This window comes from Plectrocnemia conspersa, unplaced genomic scaffold, assembly GCF_051122295.1.
Source record: "Plectrocnemia conspersa isolate PC_06_02 unplaced genomic scaffold, ASM5112229v1 ptg000006l, whole genome shotgun sequence".
Classification (NCBI taxonomy): Eukaryota; Metazoa; Arthropoda; class Insecta; order Trichoptera; family Polycentropodidae; genus Plectrocnemia; species Plectrocnemia conspersa.
The window spans coordinates 11,601,502-11,623,895 of NW_028277170.1; the positions used below are offsets into that span (position 1 = coordinate 11,601,502).

The 22,394-nt window shown below is 31.0% G+C and overlaps 1 protein-coding gene across 12 annotated transcripts in view; it reads left to right on the forward strand.

Moving 5' to 3' along the window:
- LOC148234236 (5'-AMP-activated protein kinase subunit gamma-1-like) overlaps positions 1-22,394 on the forward strand; it is a 175,614-nt gene that overhangs the window by 104,482 nt on the left and 48,738 nt on the right. The window contains exon 1 of one of the 12 annotated variants that reach the window (XM_088188130.1): positions 3,772-3,906. The exons of 9 other annotated variants lie outside the window; for them this stretch is intronic. The gene's annotated coding sequence lies outside the window, so the exon portion shown is untranslated. Of the gene's footprint in view, positions 1-3,771; positions 3,907-22,394 lie in introns of those variants that run through there. 2 more of the 12 variants (XM_088188131.1, XM_088188132.1) reach the window with 2 other exon arrangements.

The window sequence follows — 22,394 nt, forward strand, 5'->3', positions numbered from 1 at the left end:
TAGAATGAATTTAGTGGTATTGTAGGTTAATCAAATTTATCCATTTAACAATCCAGGACTGACGCCGATCCCCTATAAATAAAAGTGGGAGGGGTGTCGCATGCAACGAAGAAAGAGATAAAGCATGCTAGTTCATGTAACGGTACTTCGTCCAGACGACATGGGAATCTTATGAAGCGCACCGTTGACAATTCGTCGATGCTCTGCGAGATAAAGCCTCGTGTGAAATAATCTTTGCGTCTATTATTATATTTTTCACAAACTAGGGTCACAATTCTCGCCGATTCTCCCCTGGTCCATACCATCCAGATCCTTAATACGCTTGCTAAACACAAAAACAGTAATGATGAACTAGTACAGTTTATGTGGGATGTCGCACACATATTGAGCATATTATTTTTTTTAATTTTCTTAAATATACTATGCATGTGGCTGTTATGCTGCACTGGGATAACATGTTAATGTCATAACGCCCATTTTAAATAAATAAATAAGCATGTTCAGTGTCAGAACGTTTTACTTTCAGTATTTGTTATGTTATACGACTGTGACTATTCTATTCATTCAAGTATTTAGTCCGCTATTATATGCTTATTGTGTTAATCTGTTGTTTTTGGCAATAAGTTTCGTCGCCTTCATCTTCATCATCATCAACGACTTTTATTGGTTTTAACTATAGCTCATGTTGTTTGTAGTAATCTAGTATATGACCCAAACGTATCTCAAATAATTATACGGAATAAATATTACAATATTAAATGGAATAATTCAAAAGTATATAAATCAAAGAGACTGACTGCATTTATTTTTTAATAGAAAGGTCAACCACATTGTTAGTTAACGACTTTTTGCAGCAAACCGGCGATTTAGATATTAAATAATTTAAATAGATTTTTACTCAGATGCAATGAAGGAATTAGTATTAAAAAAACGATCCGGTGTCTATTTTTTTGAAGGGCCGTCATATTTTATTTTGAGTTTTAGCATCTTACATTATTTGATTTTTAACATAGCTTGGTTTTATTGTTTGTTGTTAATGAGTGTTCTTTTATATTTGACGGTCACATTTGTTACGTTCATCTCTTAACTTTACTAAGTATCTTCATAATGACGTGCTGTTTATGACAAACGGCGATGAGTAATTAAACTTTAATGACTAGCAGTCGAGTATTTTTTTGAAACGATCAATATAATTATGGCAACACGCACAGTCAGTGTATTATTTTAGATATAAATATATGCACTATTAGTGTCAATCAATATATTATCTTGGAAATATTTTTTCATTGTGTTTACCTTGTTTTTAGTTCACTTTCATACACACATAAGTGATTCTTAAACTTGTTAATGTGTTTTCTGTTTCAAATGTTTTGTTTTTATAGTTTATATTATATTGAAAAATATATTCATGATGTTGTATTTACATAAATTATTACTAGATTTGCTACTTTCAGAAGATAACCGCCAGTTTAATATGATTATTTTTACTACTGGTCAACAGCCAAAATGTTTCGTAATGAAATTAGTATTTTTATCATATTTTAGAACGCTAAATGGTTAAAATTTTCTTATTTTTTATGTATACAATTGCCATTGAAACAATTACAATTGCCTTTCAACGATAAATTGCTTCGTTAATTAATGAATTAAGTTATGATTTGATTTTGTATTTGATTTTGCGTAACACCGACTTGTTTACCGCAAATATTATACTTTGAAAATAATTATTAATTGTGCTTTAAATGTGAACGATTTTTTTGATTGTGTGATTTATTCAAAGAAACGTAATTTTGTTTTATGGTTGTTAGAAATGTACTGTAGATGAAAAATGAATTAAGAAAAATAATGAAAAGGCGAAAAGTCAATAAAGTTACTATATATACATTATTTAATCGTTAGCCATGATAATAATATGCTAACCACTCCTGTCAACCGCGCCGGTTATAGTTTCCGTCGGTGCAGCGATGTCAATTATTCGTGGGCTCGAGTTTGTTCAGAAATAGACTGACGATCTGTTTAGACTACCTACGTGATCAGAAACGGAAGACTTACTGGACTCGTCTAGTCCGTCGTTGGTAAAGTTAATACTTTTCACATCAATACTAATAATGCAATACAAAACGCGTGTTATAGTTAATACAGATTGTGTAGATTGAATATTATAAATTTTTGCTAGCAGTTAATCTGGAACAAATATGTATTATAGTTTCTTACCAACACGATTATGCAAATGGTCATTGGTTTTGTAAGTGTAGGGTCCACTGCTTCAGTTTTGTTAAATTTTTGCATTGAAATAGTCTCACTTAGAGAGGGATTTCTAAAAAAATATTTACTATTTTGTAAATTATACTTACATATCGTGCAATAGTTTGCAAAACATATGTTGATTGTTACTGAAATGCATCTAAAGGGTGTTTTTTAGATGTTTGTTTTTCGAATTGTCAACACTTTTTCCAGCGACAGCCAATTTAACAGCTGACAACTGATTTGTGCTCAGTTTGATTTGCCATTTCACCTGTATAGACTTACGCCAGAACAACGCTTGCAAATTGTGCAAATTTATTTTGAAAATCGTGGTTCAATTCGCGAAACTTACCGTGCGCTACGTCCGTTTTACGGTCGACATAAACGTTTATCCGAGCATTCGTTCATTCGAATAACCATGGATCGTTTTCGCACCAAGCATACTTTAATTGATAATACTTCTAAAAAAAACACTCTTTACTATCAAGGCAAATAAATATAACATTAAAACGGTTTAATTCAATGTGGTGGGTTCCCTCTATAAGATGATCGTGTATTTTGCGATCAAATGCTTTCTCAAAAACTTTGAAGCAAAAGTAAACAGGTTTATGAGCTTCATAACGTTTCTGAAGTAGCGTCTGTATACAGAAGAGCGCTTCCCGCGTAGACCTTTCCTAAATCCAAATTGTTCCCTGCTTATAACTTGTATTTTTCAGTGAAGTTATATTTTCACTAGTGAACTCCGAATACATTTTCACTAGTAGATATATATTTCTACTAGTGAAATAATATATTTTAGTATCAGTAAAAAAATATTTTACTGATGCTGCTCTAAAATGTCAAAGAACTCAATTTGACTGTTGCAAATCGTCCATTTGCTGTTCAAACCCAAACTGAATTAACTAAACCCAAAATGACCCAATGCAAGTTCTAAATTAGTCAAGTTCAAAATACAAACTATGTCAAATGAAAAATAAACGGAAGAAGTACAGACAGATCGCATCTCGTATCTCACTCTACAATTTGTCTGCACTTCGATATTACATTATGTTTTAAAAATAGTATAGCTATCCTTACCGATATTGATTTTCAAACCGAATTTTGATCAATAGGAGGGCGCAAAAATAAGTATCACTTCTCAGAATAATTAAAGCGATCTTTTTTAATATTCCGGTTTGAAATCACTTATTTTTGCATGTCTATGTACTATTCAGTACAGTAATGCGCGTATTTAATTGGCACAGTAAGGCACATGTTAATCTTTCTCTTACTGTGCAAAAACTAAACGCATGCACTCAAACAATTTGGAAGGCTTGGTAGGTTTGCTGTTCCCATATATGGATTATTAATTAAATAAAAAATATTTCGTATGTTATCTTTTGCTTCCGGGGTTCATCTTAGAGTGCGCCCACTATAGGATGGCCACTTGCGTCGTTAGCAGACAACGACCGCTTTTACGAGCAACTCGCTCTAGCGAGCGCTCGCGCCCCTCCCTCTCTTTTGCTAGTACTTAGCAAACCAGGCTTCAGTTTCTCGCGGGTCGTCGACGGTTGCGCACGGTTGCGCGCTCAAACTCGCACGCGACTTTTGTTTATGTACTGAGTACGCTTGCTTTTTTTTTTGTAAAAAAAACACGACTGAAGAATTTCACGACAGTTCATTGTGCGTACCTACTGTCTGCTGCCCTACAATCAAATCAGATCGATTGCTATACCTTTTTATTTATTATAAAATACCATGTACGACTCGGCGAGCCCCGAAAGGACGCGAAACTGGTCCTTGCCACGCAAGGATGTTTCGGTCCTGCGTACACACTTTTTTTATACATTTGTTGCGTCTCATTTTGCTGCTGTGTGCATCTTGATGAGAACAGAACAGTCAATGTAGTAAATAAATATATCGCCGGTCAGCTGCGTTTGTTTTTTTTTAGTATGTTTACGCTCTATGCTGTACAGGTAATGTTAGATGAATTATTTATGTTATTTATGTATTTGTATGTTTATACAGACAGTCATATTTTGAGGGAAATGCTAAATTTTGATCGAATTGCCTTTGAGATTCTTATAAATTAAAAAACATATATTATTTTCATTCTAATTGATAATGTGCGTAATATTATGTATGTATATATTTTAAATCACTTTAACATCCAACAGAAGCTTTTATAAATACAAAAATAAACCCATTTTTAAAATATTTATGTTTTTGTATTACACAACAACATATTTACTGTATCAATGATTATAAATTTTTCGAAAAGATTTTATTAAAAAGTATTTTTTACTACCTGAAATTGGCACTGTTTATTTTAATAATATTCTTTATCAAGTTTTCGAAGATAATTCGGATCAATTTTTGCTGGCGTTTTTTTTTATAGAGCGAATCTGTTTTACAGTTGTTATAATTGTTTCTCTTATTTGAACGATTATTCGGATAATCGTTCGAATTAAAAAAATACAAGATTTTTTACAATAACTTTTAACGATTAACTAAGAAAGGTATATCTGTAACTTTGATTGGCTAAAAATTTAATGAAAATATTTTATATACATTTTAAAAGATATGAGCGTATTTTAACAAAATATAGACTTATTCATTGCAATGTGTGTGCGTAGTTTTACTGTTTTAAGATTAATTTATTTTTTTATATATGTATTATAATATATTTATGTTTTTATGAATTTAATTTCTATACATTTTATGTTCTTATTAATTTAATTAAATTTGTAAAGCACACATTATTATTTAACTTATTTATAATCCTAGTTCTAAAGTGGCGCAAAGGAAACAATACTAGCAATATTTATTAAAACATTTCTACAGGAAAAAAGTTTATTCTTTATTTATTCATCGGAGATGAAGTAGTTCTTCAACCTGGTTTCCGCAAAAGTTTTGAATGGTTCCGCGTTTATGGGATAGACGACTGAGACGAAATTCAACAATTTTATTGATAAAACAAATATCAGTAACTGCCGATAACTAAAAGCTGTTCTTAATGATTGTGTTAAAATTGTAAATTTTATCAAATCAAGGCCATTGAACGCAAGCAAGAATTTTCACCTTATGTGAAAACATTGGTAGATTACATAAGATATCTTAAATTTTTATCTAAATTAGGGAGCCTTGTAGGATTATTAGAAACTAGAAGGGTTCCACAGGCTGTAGAAAGTCAACCCTTTCGACGCGTTAATCAAAAATAAATATTAAATTGTTTTATGAAAAATGCTAATTTTACCTTGTTACTGTGTTTAAATGTTATGATTTTTTAATCAGAATTTATTTTAAATTATATTTTATGTTTTTTCTTAAAAATCATTCTTTTTAATGGTTTTTCGTAAAAAGATAAAAATCATTCGGGCGATATCTAAAGTAATCCATCGAATTACGTCTAAATACAGCTTATATGTTTGAGTTAATTACCAAAATCATATTTTAAAATTAATATTTTTTAAATTGCGAAGCTGCTTTCGTATAAATTATGGTAAAAAGTTATATTTATAAAAATTACTACTATTACATATTTATACCTATCGTATTTCAGAATGGTATAAACCTACTGAAGATAGGGAACGGTTTGTTATTGTGATATCGCCAATCAAATAACTATGATTAGTTTTGACTAAATACTTTTTATGCTTGAAATACATTTTTTTTTCAACTTTAATTGTGATAAAATACATATTTATTCCATTTAAATCCGGAGTTCTGTGAGTATGAAAATTATTTTTTGCTCACAAGTCAATCTGCGTTCAAATCTCGATTAGCAATAATTACTATATATATTTATTGTCATAAAAAAAAGTTTTTTGTCTGCTATTGCTGTGAGCAAATTGAATCGATAATATAATGTAAGAACATGATAAAAAATGTTTGTTCTTTTTTATACAATTTCATCAAGTTCATGAAATAATCATTGTATGTACTTAACGACGTTCGTTCTCAGTGAATGGTGCATTGTTTTATGTCGCATTTGCTTCATCAATTCCGATTATGATGCCATACTAGTTTCTTCTGTCAACTTGTATTTCCTTTGTGAACTTTTAATGACTCAGTACTAACAAAGTTGATTGAAAATCTTTTTTCTTTTATTCAGTAAAAAACAATTTATATAAATATATATAAGAGAAAGACCCAAAAGAAAGGGCGTTTTTTAATGAAAATTATTTTTCAATATTATTCTATAAAATAATCTCCATCGAGAGATACAACCATCTTCCATCGATCAGTCAAGTTTTTAACCCCACATTTGCAAAATATTCAGAAAGAATTGTTTTAACTTCACTAACGCTAATATTTGTTTAGCATCTAAATTATGTTGTAGAGACTTAAATAAATGGTATTCTTATGGTGCTACATCGGGCAAATATGGAAAGTAAGCAACAGTTTTCCATCCGAGAGCATTAATTTTTTCTTGCGTGATTCTCGCAGTACGAGGCAGGCGCGTCGCTTTATTCTCGTCGCTTAATGCGTGTGGAATCCACACGTCTTGTTTCCACTTCTTCCCAATATTTTTTAAACTCTTCTGAATGCTAGATCACGAATATCCTGTCTTATCTGTTAACTTCTAAATATACATCTCTGTATTGACTTCAATTTCTGCAGCTATGCGGTCGTCATTGATGATTTTCGGTGTCTCAAATTTGTCTTCCAAACAAAAATGTTCAGATTTAAATCTTTTGAAACATTTTTTAAATTTACGAACCAGTAAAACTTAACCATAGACGGCACAAATGCTTTTGGTTGCTGTTGTTGCCGATTTTTTTTTGTGAAATTCATACAGCATACAAGAAATCTTGCATTGAAACTTAGGGTGATTTTTTTTCTTTTATTTTTCGTAACACACTCTCCAGATGTTATTTAAAACAATATGAAAAAAAGACATGCGACTCGAACGACAAAAAACAACTGACCGTCAAAGTTATTCAGTATAAAAACGCCCTTTCTTTTGGATACTCTTAATATTATAGAGCATAGTTTCTTAACCTTTTTACATCCACGGACCACAAAAAAAATCAAAAAATGTTTTGCGGGCCATCAATATTGGAATAAAATAATAAATATTTATATAATTGATCTTTTATTCAAAACAATTTTATTTTGCAACGCAGTATGCTGATATAACCATATTTAAGTATATTAAAACAGTCGGTAACAAGAAATATAATTTAAAAATCTATAAAATACAGTATAAAATTCGATTGTTTAACGAAATAATAAAAATCAATTATTATATGAGTTTTCAGTATTATTTATAGATCTTCCAGAATTCCTATAGGGCTATTTAGAACGATTTCTAAATAGCCCTATGCAAATACAAGCGAATACAGAAAAGATGTGAAATTAATTTTATTACTTGCGGCCCACCCAAAAATCTTTGCGGACCACCGGTTAAGAAACTATGCTATAGAGGACAAATACTATTTTCTACACACATACAAAAATAGCGAGCCCTTCATTTAGCTCGATCGATATTCTCAACGAATTAATACGCACTATATGAAACCAAAGCGATTGAGCAAAGGTTTATTTGTTAATTTGTCATCTAGTTTTGTTTGAAAGAATCCCGATACGTTTCAGGTGTATATAATTGAAAATCAGCAATAACCTTAAAGCTGCCACCACAGGTTCGGCAGATTTGGGTGAACAATATCATTATTATTTAATTTCATTTCAACTCTAATGTAAAAAAGCTTTTTAATATTTGTTTTTTAAGCTCATAATATAACTAATATGCAGATAATAGTAAACGGTAAGAGGTTCATATATCGTATACGTTCAATCGCATATCAGTTTTTTTATCAAAACTTACCGCAGCAGCGGTTAGTAATCGTCGGTGTCTAGTAAATTAATGACGCCGGACCTCTTGTTCCTCTAATATTCCGTTAAGTACCTGAATCTCTGCTCAAGTATACAATTTTATCATAAACTGTTTTAAACGGCAACGATAAACGACTGTCAACTCAACGATTCATTAAAATATAGTGTTGAATGTTCGAGCAGCGGACTTGCAATGTCTGAATACAATCTTGAATACCAGGCAACCGGTATTACCGGTGGTTTTTTTTCTATAGGTACATAATTTTGGGAAACATGTAAGTGTGCAATTTTAAAACATCCCATCTAAACACAATGTTTAGCAGAATATACATATGCATAAATAATCAGATTGTGTTTGAATAATTGGTTTATTATTGACAATTTGACTTTCAGTGGTTAAAATACCTCCCACTTTAATTATATTCAACCCTAAAATATCGCAGAATACAGTCTCGAAAGTGAAAGCGTTTTACCCTTGCTAGAGTGTGGGGAAATCGATTTATGTGCTCTCCCGTAGTAAGTCGCGGTAGATGTACTACTGTGTGCTTATGCAGTTCCATTTATGTTATAATGTTAAACTACCTAGTACTACTAAACGCCTTTTTCAAATTAATATATTATTGTATGATATCTGAGTGACAAATCAATTTAGTCACGTAACTCTTTAAATATTTTAGAGTAGCGTATATTTATGTTATCTACTATCACTGACGTAAATAATCGGTACGAGAGTGATCCTGTCTCATCAGCCATTATTTGACACGGGCAAACCAGATTAACCTTTTTGCTGCCTGCCCTATTTAGGTGGTATAAGCTAAAAATTTATGAATTATTTAATATTTTTTAATGTGAACTTATGTGGATTTAAAAAAAAATAAACACATTTTTTAAAGTTATAAATACCAAATTTAAAAATTATTTACAAAACAATATTTATTTTTTAAGTTAAAAAAATAGTAAAGAAAAACCTTTTTGCCTACGGGAACTCACGCACATTTTTAATGTCATGCTCAGGGAGTCCAAATTTACCGTATTTTTTTTTTTACCAATTACCGGTAAATTAATATTTTTTAAATCATTTTTCAGTAAGGCGTTTGGTTAGCCAACTTTCTAGGTTAAATATCATTTTAGTGTCTTTAATTGATTGTACTGTTTTGAAATGGCGATGTTGGATTTTTTATCATATACATATCGTTAGTTGACATTTTAGATTTTTAAAAAGTACAATATTTTTTTGTCATAGTGCGTCTCTCACACGCACGCGTCAATAATCACATAAATATATGTATATAAATACTTTTATTTAATTTTTAAATTTTTAGGAAGCTAAAAGGTTAGCTTACGAAAGAGTATGTGTAAAAATCCAATGCCGGCACAATTACTTTTGGGTATAGAATTATCATATAGTGGGCTAGTATAAAACCACTCTAATTATTGAACATCAAAGATATAAAAGAAAGACCGTTTTTTTTCTTCAAATATATCATTTTATATTAAAATCAAAATACGGCCTTGATGTACAGATCTAGTTTAAAATATAACAATATATATATATATATATATATATATTTATAGTACGGTAATAAAAATCACAATTCAGCTTTGATATAAAAAAGTAGTTAAAAATTTAACATTACATATTTTCAGTGTACGTAAATATTATATATAAATACACATACAAAAAAATAATTTAGAATACTAAAATTGTAATAAATATAATCTTATAAAATAATTTGCGTAGAAGCTGAATGGCGAGATTTCTACAATAAATTATTTCACTAGGTCCATTTTAGTTTATATATGAATATATGTACATACATATATTTATTAAAATAGAAACATAAAAATTAAATTACGAATACAGCCAAACTTGGTTATAACAAGTACTAAGGGAATGGCTAAATTTGTTCGTTATATCAGAGTTAGGTACATGTGCCATTTTATTTTCTTTCACGAATAGGCGATATCGGGTTTTTAAATTTATCAGGAAGGAATCGTAAACAATGAGGGTATTATCTCGCTCATTTCGGTGTATAAACATAAAAAGTTGTTCAGAACATATTTGCAACATTAAAAACACTTATTAGAAAAAACTGGCACTTAAAACAAAAATATGGTTTCAACTCATTTTTTAGTGCATAGTCTAACTTATAATGAAAACTATTTTTAGTAAGTATCTAACTTTTGTAAAAAATTTACTATATTTGTTTTAAAAATGAGGAACAATCGGTTACTTTGAGGCCTGGTTATGGAAAATCATAAAAAATGTTGTTATATGTCAATATTTAAACGATCAAGTAGTCGTCGAAGAAAATCGTATATTTATTTAAGTGAGTGGTAAATTTTACAGCTTGCAAGTTTTTGTAAAATAAAAATAAAAAATCTTATGATTCACAAGCAGTCGTTAAAGGTTGAAGGCCACTGGGTTAAAAGCTCTGATTTCAAATTAATAAGTACGTACTCATTACTCTATGTTACACTTTACAAAAAATATCAGTTTTTATCACACCCTCCTATGTTCGTATCATGTGCAAGCAACGTGACTCGAGCTCGTATATTTTGGACACGATTCAAATGATGCCAATCGCTCTTCGCAGCAGATCAGCGAATGTTCACTTTTAACCCTTTTTGTAACTAATTTTTACCATTTAATTCATCGTATTTTTTCTCTTAGCTTAAATATAAATAAATTAAAATGAGTGCTTTTAAATTATTATACGTTTTGCGATATTGTGAAACAAGTCATGATATTTTATATATTTGCTTGGCCACGTTAATCATCCAACTATGCGTACATATATTACTTTCGTATATGCTTCATGACGTAATTTCATATTTGCCGTATGAAAGAAAGCAATTTTCCGCCGTCAGCTGTCTCAATTCCAACACCATCGTAAAAACGTGGACGTGTAAACACTAGTTTCGTAATAACATCACTTAAAATACGTTATTCCCCATAAAGTCTTGAATTGACGCATAATCAATTATAGATCATTGCGATTAGTATGTTTTAAATATATACACTGTCGAAGAATATTATGAAAAATAAGTTTTCAATTATTATAATTAAAACACAGTTTTCTATTATCTCTAAGAGACACTGATCACTTTTTTGTTATCATATCCAATATATTTTTCAAACGTCTTCCATTTTTCTGTACTAATCTTTGAAGCTAGCTTGTGAATTATTCACTAAGTTTACAACTTAAATAGCAGTGGATATTTCTATACTATTATTAAGTGTTGAGGTAAATATTATATGAGTTTTTGATGCAAACATACAAATTTTTCATAGCAACACTGTTTTTGTGGCCTCCGCTGTTACAAAGATCTAAAGCCAAATTGTCTAGTCAAGTCACTTAAAAAAGACATATGCCTAATTATAGAATTTATGAAGTCATTTAGCAGAGGTATTTCTGCAAATTGTTTCCTTTGTTGTTGCCCGAAAACAACTTTCAAAGGCAAATTTGATCAGTGTTTCATCAACAGTATGTATGCGGCTTTTTGTTCTTTGCGATTATATATAACATTTTATAAAAGGCCTGAAGGAAGGAGTTAATGTTAGTTCCTTAACGCAACTTGAGTGGAATGGAGAATGAGTATTTTTGGGATTTTTTCAGTTTAGTACATATCATATTAACTTACAACTTTTGCAGCGTAAATAGACGCCGAAACTGTTTATATTATAAAAATATATGAGAAATGTAGATACCAGGCGGTAGAGTTAAATTGGCAGGTCTTTTCAACGTTTTTTTAACTTATATAGTAAACTATCAAATCTTTAGCGACACGCGTGCGTTTCACAAAGAAACTTAGAAACACTGCATTGGCAGTGGTAGAGATTCCATATGTAACTCAAATTTAAGAATTGGTGAAGTGTAACCCATGCGTTTGTATGATACATCGCCGCACTACACACGTGGAATCAAATATGATTAATTTTGAGTATTTTATAAAAATTGTTTTTTTTTCTGTTATGCTTTCTGAATTTTTGTCTGACACTAGCCAAAACCGAATTGAAATGCTGGTATTTTTTATACGATATGTACCATCTTATGTAATTATTTGTGGAAACAAATTAAGCCTTCAAACTCCGACCGATCTAAAAGAGCTCTTAATTTTTATTAAAAAAATTTAAAGTGGGTTAGCGTAGGCGTTTTCTTTGAAAATTGCTTGAGGCAGTAAATTTAAGTTCATAACGATGTTTACACTTTAGTTTAGGTAATAACACGACATCGATAACTTCCAGTTCTAGTATTATATTATTGTTTTTTAACATAAAAATATTACACGATTTTTGAGATCGTCCTGCTTATCAATATTTTTTTCTTTGGAGATTATAGATTATTCAATAAAAATATATTATTTAAGCTCACTCATTTTTTTCAGTACTACAATAAATGTCACTAAATATACTATTTATTATTTTGTCTATATTTTTATATTTAGTATTTATGTAGTTAGAAATCTGAGAATGCATAAACCATACGTTATATCTGATGGGGCTCGAATTTAAGATATGTACATATGTATATCTAGATAGATAATCATTGTGTTATGTACCAATCAATTTTTAATTGTCGACAATATTGGCTTTATGGATAGGGTGTGAGTTTTATTGGCTCGAAGATATTGAATTGTTTATTTCTCTATTGGCGTCGTGTTATTCATTTAACGTGTGACGCCACAGGTGGTGTTATCTGCAGTTGAACCGGATTTCATTATCTTCATTGCAGCGTTTAAAGGTTGCAAGTCGGTGTAATAAGAAATATTTAAAATATAAAATTGTTTCGGGTCATGGTGTTGCGATAGCGGCTAGTTACTCAATTTATAAATAATTGTAAAATGCACAGGCTCAATTATCAGCTTAACGTAATAAAACATACAGGTTTATTTACTTTTTATAATATTATTGTACAAAAATTTTGCAATAATGACAATCTATTTGTATAAAAAATTAGTTTCACACATTACGGTCCGTTATTTTCGCAGAATAATTTGGCAAAAGGTGTCATTTTTTTAAGCTACCTAAATAATTATAAATGTATGTTTTATAATCTCTCAATAATGTCATAAAGGAGCAAAAAATAATGTTCTAATTCACTTATTGTAAAAACTTTTATTCTTTTCATTTGTTGTCTCTAATAAATATTTGAATTAATTAATTACAGTCGAAACAACGTCTAGCGTTCGGCCTCCGTTCACAAATCCCACTCTGATTCTCCTTTTTACCAGTGGGTCGGGCCTATTTATACAGTTACATAAAAATTGAGAAATATCCTACGATAACATAAACAATAATATAATAATATATATAAAAGGATATTTAAGTGATAACATTATCTGTATATTTATAACACCTCCCCCGTTAAGAGTAAACATACGAGTGGCGTTTTGTTTACGAAAAATATAATACATGTTAACAATTATTATCACTGGTCAATCTATGCCACAATTCGAGTTATCCATTTGTCTGTTGTAATGTACAAAATTTAGAATTGTAGGTGAATGTATGAGTTGTGTGTGTGTGGTAAGTTATTTTATTGTGAAAACATATATATATACACTGCAGCTGTCATTAGCCTACAGTTGTTTAAATATCTTGATAACGTATATTGAACGGACTACTTTTGAATGGTTCATCTCGAAGTTTGATAACTCGGACTACTTGGAATGGTTCATCTCAAAGTTTGATAACTCGGACTACTTGGAATGGTTCATCTCGAAGTTTGATAACTCGGACTACTTAAAATGTATACATGAAATATATATATAGTAATAAAAAGAGAATATCATCCTTAACTTCGTAGGTTCTGAATGAATTTGAATCGTTAATGAGCTATTTTTACTCTATCCGTATGGACTTTAATTATTTTGTTTTTTATTTTAATTGTAATATTTAATGGGTTGTTTACTTTTACAACTTCGTATGGTCCATTAAAATTGGGTGATAACTTTTTTGATCTATTTAATCTTGTTGCGTTATTGGTTAGATATACTTGATCGCCTACTTTAAATGTTCGTAACCTTTTGTCAATGTTAAAATTTTCTTTTGTTTTTGCCTTTGCTTTAATTAAATTTTCTCTAGCCATTTCTCGCGATTTACATAATTTTAATTTTAAATTATCGGCGAAGGAATCATAAGTATATTTAAATTCAGTTTTGGTTAAGGTTGACGGCAAGTTTGGTGAATTACCAAAGATTAATTCGAATGGTGTGAACTTCGTTGCAGTGTGTGGAGTAGTATTATAACTGAATATAGCGAAGGGAATCCAAAGATCCCAATCTGTTTGTTCTGGAGAAATATAATGCTTGAGATAGTCCTTGAGGGTACTATGACTTCTCTCTAAAGCTCCATTGGATTCTGGGTGATATGCTGAAGTTTGGATTTGCCGTATTTTAAATAATTTTGAGACTTCTTTTAGAATATTGGAAGTAAATTCTTTACCTTGGTCGGTAAGAATTGAATTTGGAACGCCGTATTGGCATATGAAATTGCTAGTAAATGTCCTTGCGATTGTTTCGGCTTCATGATTTGGTATTGGATATGCTTGTGTATACTTTGTCAAATCGTCTTGTAGTGTTAGGATATATTTATTGCCATCCTCGGTTAGGGGTAATGGTCCTACTATGTCTAATGCGATTTTTTCAAATGCACATTCGCTAGTTGTGGTTATTTCAATGGGTTGCTTAATCTTTTGACGGTATACTTTGTTTGACTGACAAGATTCGCATTGTTTCACATAATTTGCGATGTCTTTGTGCATATTTTGCCATTTAAATTTAAACTTTATTTTATTTAGCATCCTATTATAACCTGCATGTCCTCCTATAATAGAGTCATGATATTCTTTTAAGATTTCATGGATTTGATCATGTTTGGGTACAATTATTTTATTTTTGTCATTGGGAATACTGATTTCTTTATCTCTGTTGGGTATCTGGTTATCTTTTGTTATATTAAGAAATACTAATTTGTTAGCTATCGGATCTATATTTATTCGTGATAATGCATCAGCATTGCAATTTTGTTTTCCTTTTTTGTATGAAATAGTATAATCAAATTCTTCAAGTTTGAGACGCCATCTTACAAGTCGTGAACTTGGATCTTTGCAGTTCATTAACCAGACTAATGGGCGATGATCGGTAATTATTTGGAAAGTTCGTCCGTATAGATATGGACGAAAATGTTGACATGCCCATACTATTGCGAGTAATTCTTTTTCAGTTGTGGAATAATTTATTTCTGCTTTGTTGAGTGTGCGAGAAGCATAAGCTATCGGAAGATCTTTGGTTAGGGTTCCTTGAGATAGGATTGCCCCTATAGCAGAATTTGAAGCGTCAGTTGTCAGGGTGAAAGGAATTGTAAAGTCGGGATATTGCAATATAGGTTCGTTAATTAATGCGTTTTTAAGTGTCTCAAAAGCGTCTTCTTGTTCGTTTGTCCATTTAAATAATACGTCCTTTTTTAATAAGATAGTTAGTTTTTGTGAGACTTTAGAAAAGTTGAGAATAAATTTTCGATAGTATCCTACTAATCCTAGGAATGATTTGATATCTTTAACGTTTTGCGGTTTAGGATAATTCTTTATACAAGATATTTTAGAAGGATCAGGCTTGACGCCGTTTTGAGTAATGACGTGTCCTAAATATGCTACCTCATGGCGCATAAACTCGCATTTATCTGCTTGTAGTTTTAAATTATGTTTATCTAGTCGTTTAAAGATTTCGCGAAGTTTGTTCGTATGGTCAGTTATAGAATTTGCGAAAATCACGATATCATCCAGATACACAAAACATTTAATGCCTTGCAATCCAGTTAGTACACTGTTCATTAATCGTTGAAAAGTCGCTGGTGCGTTTTTTAATCCAAAAGGCATACGTGAAAATTGATAATGACCCGTTGGGGTTGAAAATGCCGTTTTATCTGAATCTTTGTCATTCATTGGAATTTGGTGAAATCCTGAAGCGAGATCTAGGGTTGTGAAGTATTTTGAATGTCCTAGCTGATCTAGTATTTCACTTATGTTGGGTAAGGGGAATGCGTCACCTACAGTTACGTTATTTAATTTGCGGTAGTCTATTACGATCCGCCATTTTTTAGTTCCAGAAGCATCCATTTTCTTGGGGACTACCCATAGTGGAGCTGACCATGGAGAAGATGAGGGTTTTATAATATTTTGGTCTAACATCTCTGTAATTTGTTTGTCAACTTCTTTTTTATGTACCTCGGGGTATCGGTATGACTTAGTGTAGATGGGGATTTGCGATGTTATCGGTATCTCGTGGGAAATCGTGTTTGTTTTGGATAATGGATCATCTTTTAAATGAAATACACGATTAAATTCAGAACATAGTGATATAATAGAATGGGATTCCTCTTTATTAAGATGTGCGACTCGAAGTTGTTGCACTACTCTATCGTTACGTGTTATATCTATTTTGTCACTTTTTTGAAAATAAAGGAAACTTTTAGTTTCGTCGAATGGTTCTAGAATTATGTTAGTATTTGTCAACTTTACTTCTTTATCACTACAATTAAGTATTGTAGCATAAGCTTGGGATTTTTCATTTACAGAAGTAATGGCTCGCGACAAATAGACATCAGGGAGTAATTCTGTTTCAGGCAAGATTCCTGTTTTTATTTCCGGATTTAAGACATTTAATAAAACTATTGTTTCAGTTCTAGGGTTTAACGTAACTTGTTTATCAGAATAATGGTGTAGAATATTTAGTCTCTTATCTCTAACGAGTAGGTAATTATTTTCATAATCTATTATTGCCTTGTTTGATTTTAAGAAATCGTTTCCTAATATTCCGTCCAAGGGAATGTTTGTTTGATTAGGTGCGATAATATGAGCTTTATGACGAATTATATATTCATCGAAAGGGAAAGTCAGTTTGATAACTCCTAATGTTTTTGTTGGGTTATCAGAATTATCTATACCACGAAGGGTTACTTTTATTGATTCGTCGACTATATCTTCACTTTCTAATGAGTTTAATTTTACGATTGATATATCCGCTCCGGTATCGATAAGAAATTTAAGAGGTCTATCTGCTTGATAACAATCTAAAGTTACAAAAGCGGTTGTATTTTTCAATGTTAATATTCTGCCTTCAATGTTTTTTATATTCCGGGACACGGCAGCTGTCTCGGAATTCCTGGAGTTTAAATGATCGCGACTTTGATTAGATTGATTTTTACCGTATTTTTCATTGTTATATATTCTAATTCTACATTCGTCAATCGTGTGGTTATTCCTTTTACAATAACGACAGAATTTTGATGGATTTTTACTCGCGCTAAATTGGTTTATTTTTCGTTCCTCTTTGATATTTATGTTATTGTAGTTATTTTGGTATCTTGGAAATCGGTTATTATTATTTCGACATGTAGAAGCATTATGTCCGCGTCGTTTGCAAATGTTACATATTAAGGGTGAACTGATATGCATTTCTCTGAATGCGGTTAGAAACTTTTCTTCTTCTAATGCTGTATTAGAAGCTTCTGAAAGAGTTTTAGGTTTCGTAAGTCTAACAGGAGTTGAGAGTTCCGGATTTAATCCGAATATGAAAGTATTTAAGGCACTATCTTCTATTTGTTTAATACGTCCGAATATTTCCTTTTTATCTGTAACTGATAGCCTTATCGATCCTATTAAATTGTTAGTACAGATTTCTACTTTTTGGATGAAATTTATGACTGGTTCTCCTGGTTTTTGTTTACAATTTCTAAGTTCGTATTCTAGTTGTGATGAATGTTTATTTTCTCCGAACGAGGAGATTAAAAACTCTTTAAATTCTTCGTAAGAATCATATTGAAAATTCGCTATGGAATATTTAGCTTTGCCTGTGACATTATGAATTATGTATTTTAGTAAAATTGGTTTTAGTTCTAAGGAACAGAGGTTTATCGCTGTGTCACAGTCGTAAATAAAAGGATAGAGATCTTTTTGATTTCCATCGTAGGTAGGTATGAATTTCATTAGTGTATCGAGAGATAAATTGATTGATCCATGATTGGAGTTGTTAGTAACTATTGGAGATATTGGAATAGACATTTTTGATTATGTGGTTAGGTATGTGTGTTATGTGTAGTTTAATATGAGATCAGAATGTATCGGTATGTAAATAATTTGGACAACCCGAAAATATAGCAAAGATAGACTCACAGTACTACGACGTTCTTGAACATCTTGTCTGGTGTGATGAGATCTTGCTGGATTCAGGGGTAGAACTTCCTTCGTCGTTGCGTTCGCTCAATCAGGGAATCTTCCGTCTGCCGAGTCTGCTGCTGTCGCGGCTTTTGCTCGTGCGGAATGTAGTCTTCTGAGGGGCTGTGCTGGTATGAAGGTCTTCGTTTTCTGAGTCTGCTGCTGTCGCGGCTCTTGCTCGAACGAGGTTTCTTCTGGGAAGTTGTTGATTCTCTCTACGTATTTCGTTTGAAATCGAAGGCTGCTCGTCTCGGGAGTTTCCTTCACGCAGATGTCCGTATGGCTGCTTTACTCGTCTTTGTATGGAAATCGAAGGTTTTACGTCTTCTATCAACTTGGTGGTGGACCCACAGGCGATGTTGATTTTCAGTCGTTTGATCTTCTATGAGATTTCTTAACTTGACGATTTAAGTGAATTTTTGTTCGGGTCCCGGTTGAAAGACTGGAAAGTCTAACTCCGTAGTTTCAGGAGATGCACTTCTGTTGTTCCTTCTTCAGTTGGAGTGTCGGGATCCCATCCGCTGCCACCAATTTTATTTTTGTCATAAAGGAGCAAAAAATAATGTTCTAATTCACTTATTGTAAAAACTTTTATTCTTTTCATTTGTTGTCTCTAATAAATATTTGAATTAATTAATTACAGTCGAAACAACGTCTAGCGTTCGGCCTCCGTTCACAAATCCCACTCTGATTCTCCTTTTTACCAGTGGGTCGGGCCTATTTATACAGTTACATAAAAATTGAGAAATATCCTACGATAACATAAACAATAATATAATAATATATATAAAAGGATATTTAAGTGATAACATTATCTGTATATTTATAACAATAAAATTGTATATATTTATTACACGCAGAAGTTACATTATTCTTAACCGTAATGTGTCAGGTTTTTCCAATAAACTTTTTTGGCTAACACGATTTCTAAGCATTAAATGGACTGAAACACATTTAAGCATTATATTTTAACACATACAGAATATCTAGAAATATACTAAAATAATAGTTAATACAATAATCATATTTTAAATTATTTGGTAAAGCTAGTCATTACAATATTAACAATAACCGTACCATATCGGAAATATAAGGTTTGATTAATTTTCAAATAAAAGGAAAGGTTATACATAAGTTGTTACATAAGCTCAAAAAGTGCTACATAAGTTGAAAATTAAAGTAAACCTTTGAAATACTTATTTTATATTTTAATAGTTATTGTTAGCATTTAACGTCAGAATGCAAACTTTTTTAAAAAAGAAATCATATAAGTAATTTATATTTATGTAGTCCAGAATGAAAGCTTTGTTACGAATGTTTTTTTATTTGTAATATACTATGAAATAAGTACATTTCTGCTTTTTAATTTTATATTAAATTCAGATAAATAAACGACGACTAAATAATCGATCCATTTTTCGCCATTAAATTCAGACATATTTTTTCCATTGCTTTTATGAACAGTTTTATTTATAGAAAAATCTTAATTCAGTATGAATGTCAGTTCAATTATATATTAATAATACAACTAAGTAAGCGAGACATTTAATCGTTAATATATATAATATACAATACCACAAGATCTATTTTGAGATCAAACTGTTTTCCTTTCATAACAGGTGCTCCATCTGTTAATATTTAATTACGTATTAATTCTGATTTAATTTTAGAAAAATAAACACTAAAACATTTTGACTGGTAAAAATTCGATGCAGAACTTCACTTATCTTAAAGATTGGTTTACGTATTCAATATTATCAGTGTACATCGATTTAAAACTCGTATAAAAGTCAAAGCATCATAGTATAATTTATGTATGTAGTTAATATTTTTACGTAAAATTTGCTAACAGCGTCATATATACAAGTTTATTATATTGTATTATTCCACTAAAGATCTCGGAATCACTTTTGAAAAATCTCTACACGTAAATGACGTCAGCGAAAAATCTTCCAAATGTTCGGCATTGTTTTAAGGAACGCATTTCACTTTGACGATCCGTCAGTTATTCGCGTCTTCTGACACTAAATTCGCAGCATCTTTGAATCATTTGGAATCCCCGAATAACCGATTCTTAATCGAAATAGAATAGGTTTTTGAAATACCGTTATAAGATGTTATTTGATTAATATCTGTTCTTGTTACCCAGTGCTTTTCCGTAATAATACATAATACCGGTATTGACTTTTGTCTGGGTAATACCGGTATTTTTGCAATCCCTAATCGGGATCTATAATTCAGGGAATTTTAAAGAAGTTGCTTTTTTAAAATCACTGTTTCCGGAATCTCAGGTTAAGAACTCATGATATATTTAATAGTTGCCATTATTACCAATTGCAATGGCTTTGATTAACATATTGTCATTTTATTGGCATTTTAAATTACTAAAAAAATACATTTTTCTCCTATCCTTAGTTCATACCATCGTCGTCGTCGATCTCCATTAATTAGAAAATTAACATCTGCCGACTGATCGGTGGATGCCCTTGTGCTAGTTACCTTCGTTCTTTGTATGCCGGCGCGTTCACTGCAAAAAAGGAACGCAGGGCACTAAAAAAAAGCAGTGGCTGCGTTTATTGTTTTTGTCACATGCTCATTACGTTTAAATGTAACGCATGTGTGTATTATCTATATTATATGTGCTTTAAGGCAAAGCTTCAACGGAGTCATGGCAGTATTCATTTCCATCTGGTCCTGCATATGTACAATTGCAATGATTGACCTATTAATCTAAATAGATAAGAACAGTTTCTAAACATCGATCTTTGACATTTAAAATATAATATCATTATTTTGGTGATAATGATTAAGCGTAACAGTAAATGTGCAATCGCGTTCGATAATCCGTCCTTTATATTGCTTTATGTAGGATACTTTTGCTGATAAAAATTGTAAAGGATTTTAGCTGTGAGAATGGAGATGTTAGAGCGGGCGTTCTTAAACTTTTAGATCAAGGGCCAAAGATGTTTGTTTTTTATTTTTCATTTTGGAGAACACTTGTTCACATATGTATGTATGTACTCCCAAAAAAAAATATTTTTCGAGCAAAATTCTTTATATTTAATATAATATAAGTTAATTTTGTTCTCATTTTTATGTAATAATTTTAATGCATCTTTTGCTTATAAATTTAATAACTCTAATTGCATATTTATATCGATGTCTTCAACAGCTATTTTTTAATTTTGTCCATATCTAGACATATTCTTCTCGGGCCAGATAAAAAGCGGTTACGAGCTATTGTGGCCGCAGGCCATAGTTTAAGAACCTCTGGGTCAGAGTATTGTAGCTTTTTTGTCCCTGCGACGCAGGTGTGCTCAGGTGAGCTCTCGTCAGAGGGGAAGCGATTCAAGCGAATTTGACAATACTCCATCCCTCTTCTCTTGAGAACACAGATGGCGGAATATAAAAATAATGTGCGTACAAATCCTATATGTGAGACTGGATTATGAATAGTTAAAGATATTGAAGAATTTATATTTGAGTTATTAAGCAATTTATATTGTTGCATCGATCTGATAGCAAATAGTATACTAAATTGCGATTGAAACAATGAAAATATACATTTTCAATGCTTAAATATAGTCAAAATAAATATGTTAATAAACTTTTTTTTACCATATTTTAAATAATATGACACGAATAAAAATATTTTTTTAAATATCCCGTGTATGCAATACCGCTATACACACGAGTGAATATAGACTCACAAATGCACACGTATCCATACGCACAACCCGATATATCGTAATATTTTTATAAACTTTTTTATTTTAATATTTTTGACCCTTTTTTAAAGTACTGAGATATTTAAAATAATCGTGAATAAATTAACACTTTACAGTTACTAATAAATTAGTAAAAAAATACATTTTTCACAATTTTATTGTGTCAGAAATGTCCTGTCGCAAGTAACGCAACACGGAGACCACTTTTTTTGCGCGAAATTTGAACGATCGAATGAATAAATTTTTATCTTAAATTTTAATAATAATACAATTGTTTACCAATAAGTAAAACTAATTTTTAAAGGTTATATCTCTCCAGTTTTGTTGAAAACATGCTGTTTTTACGTGTCCATCTTATGACGGGCTTCGCGCTAGTGGGTGCATAGCG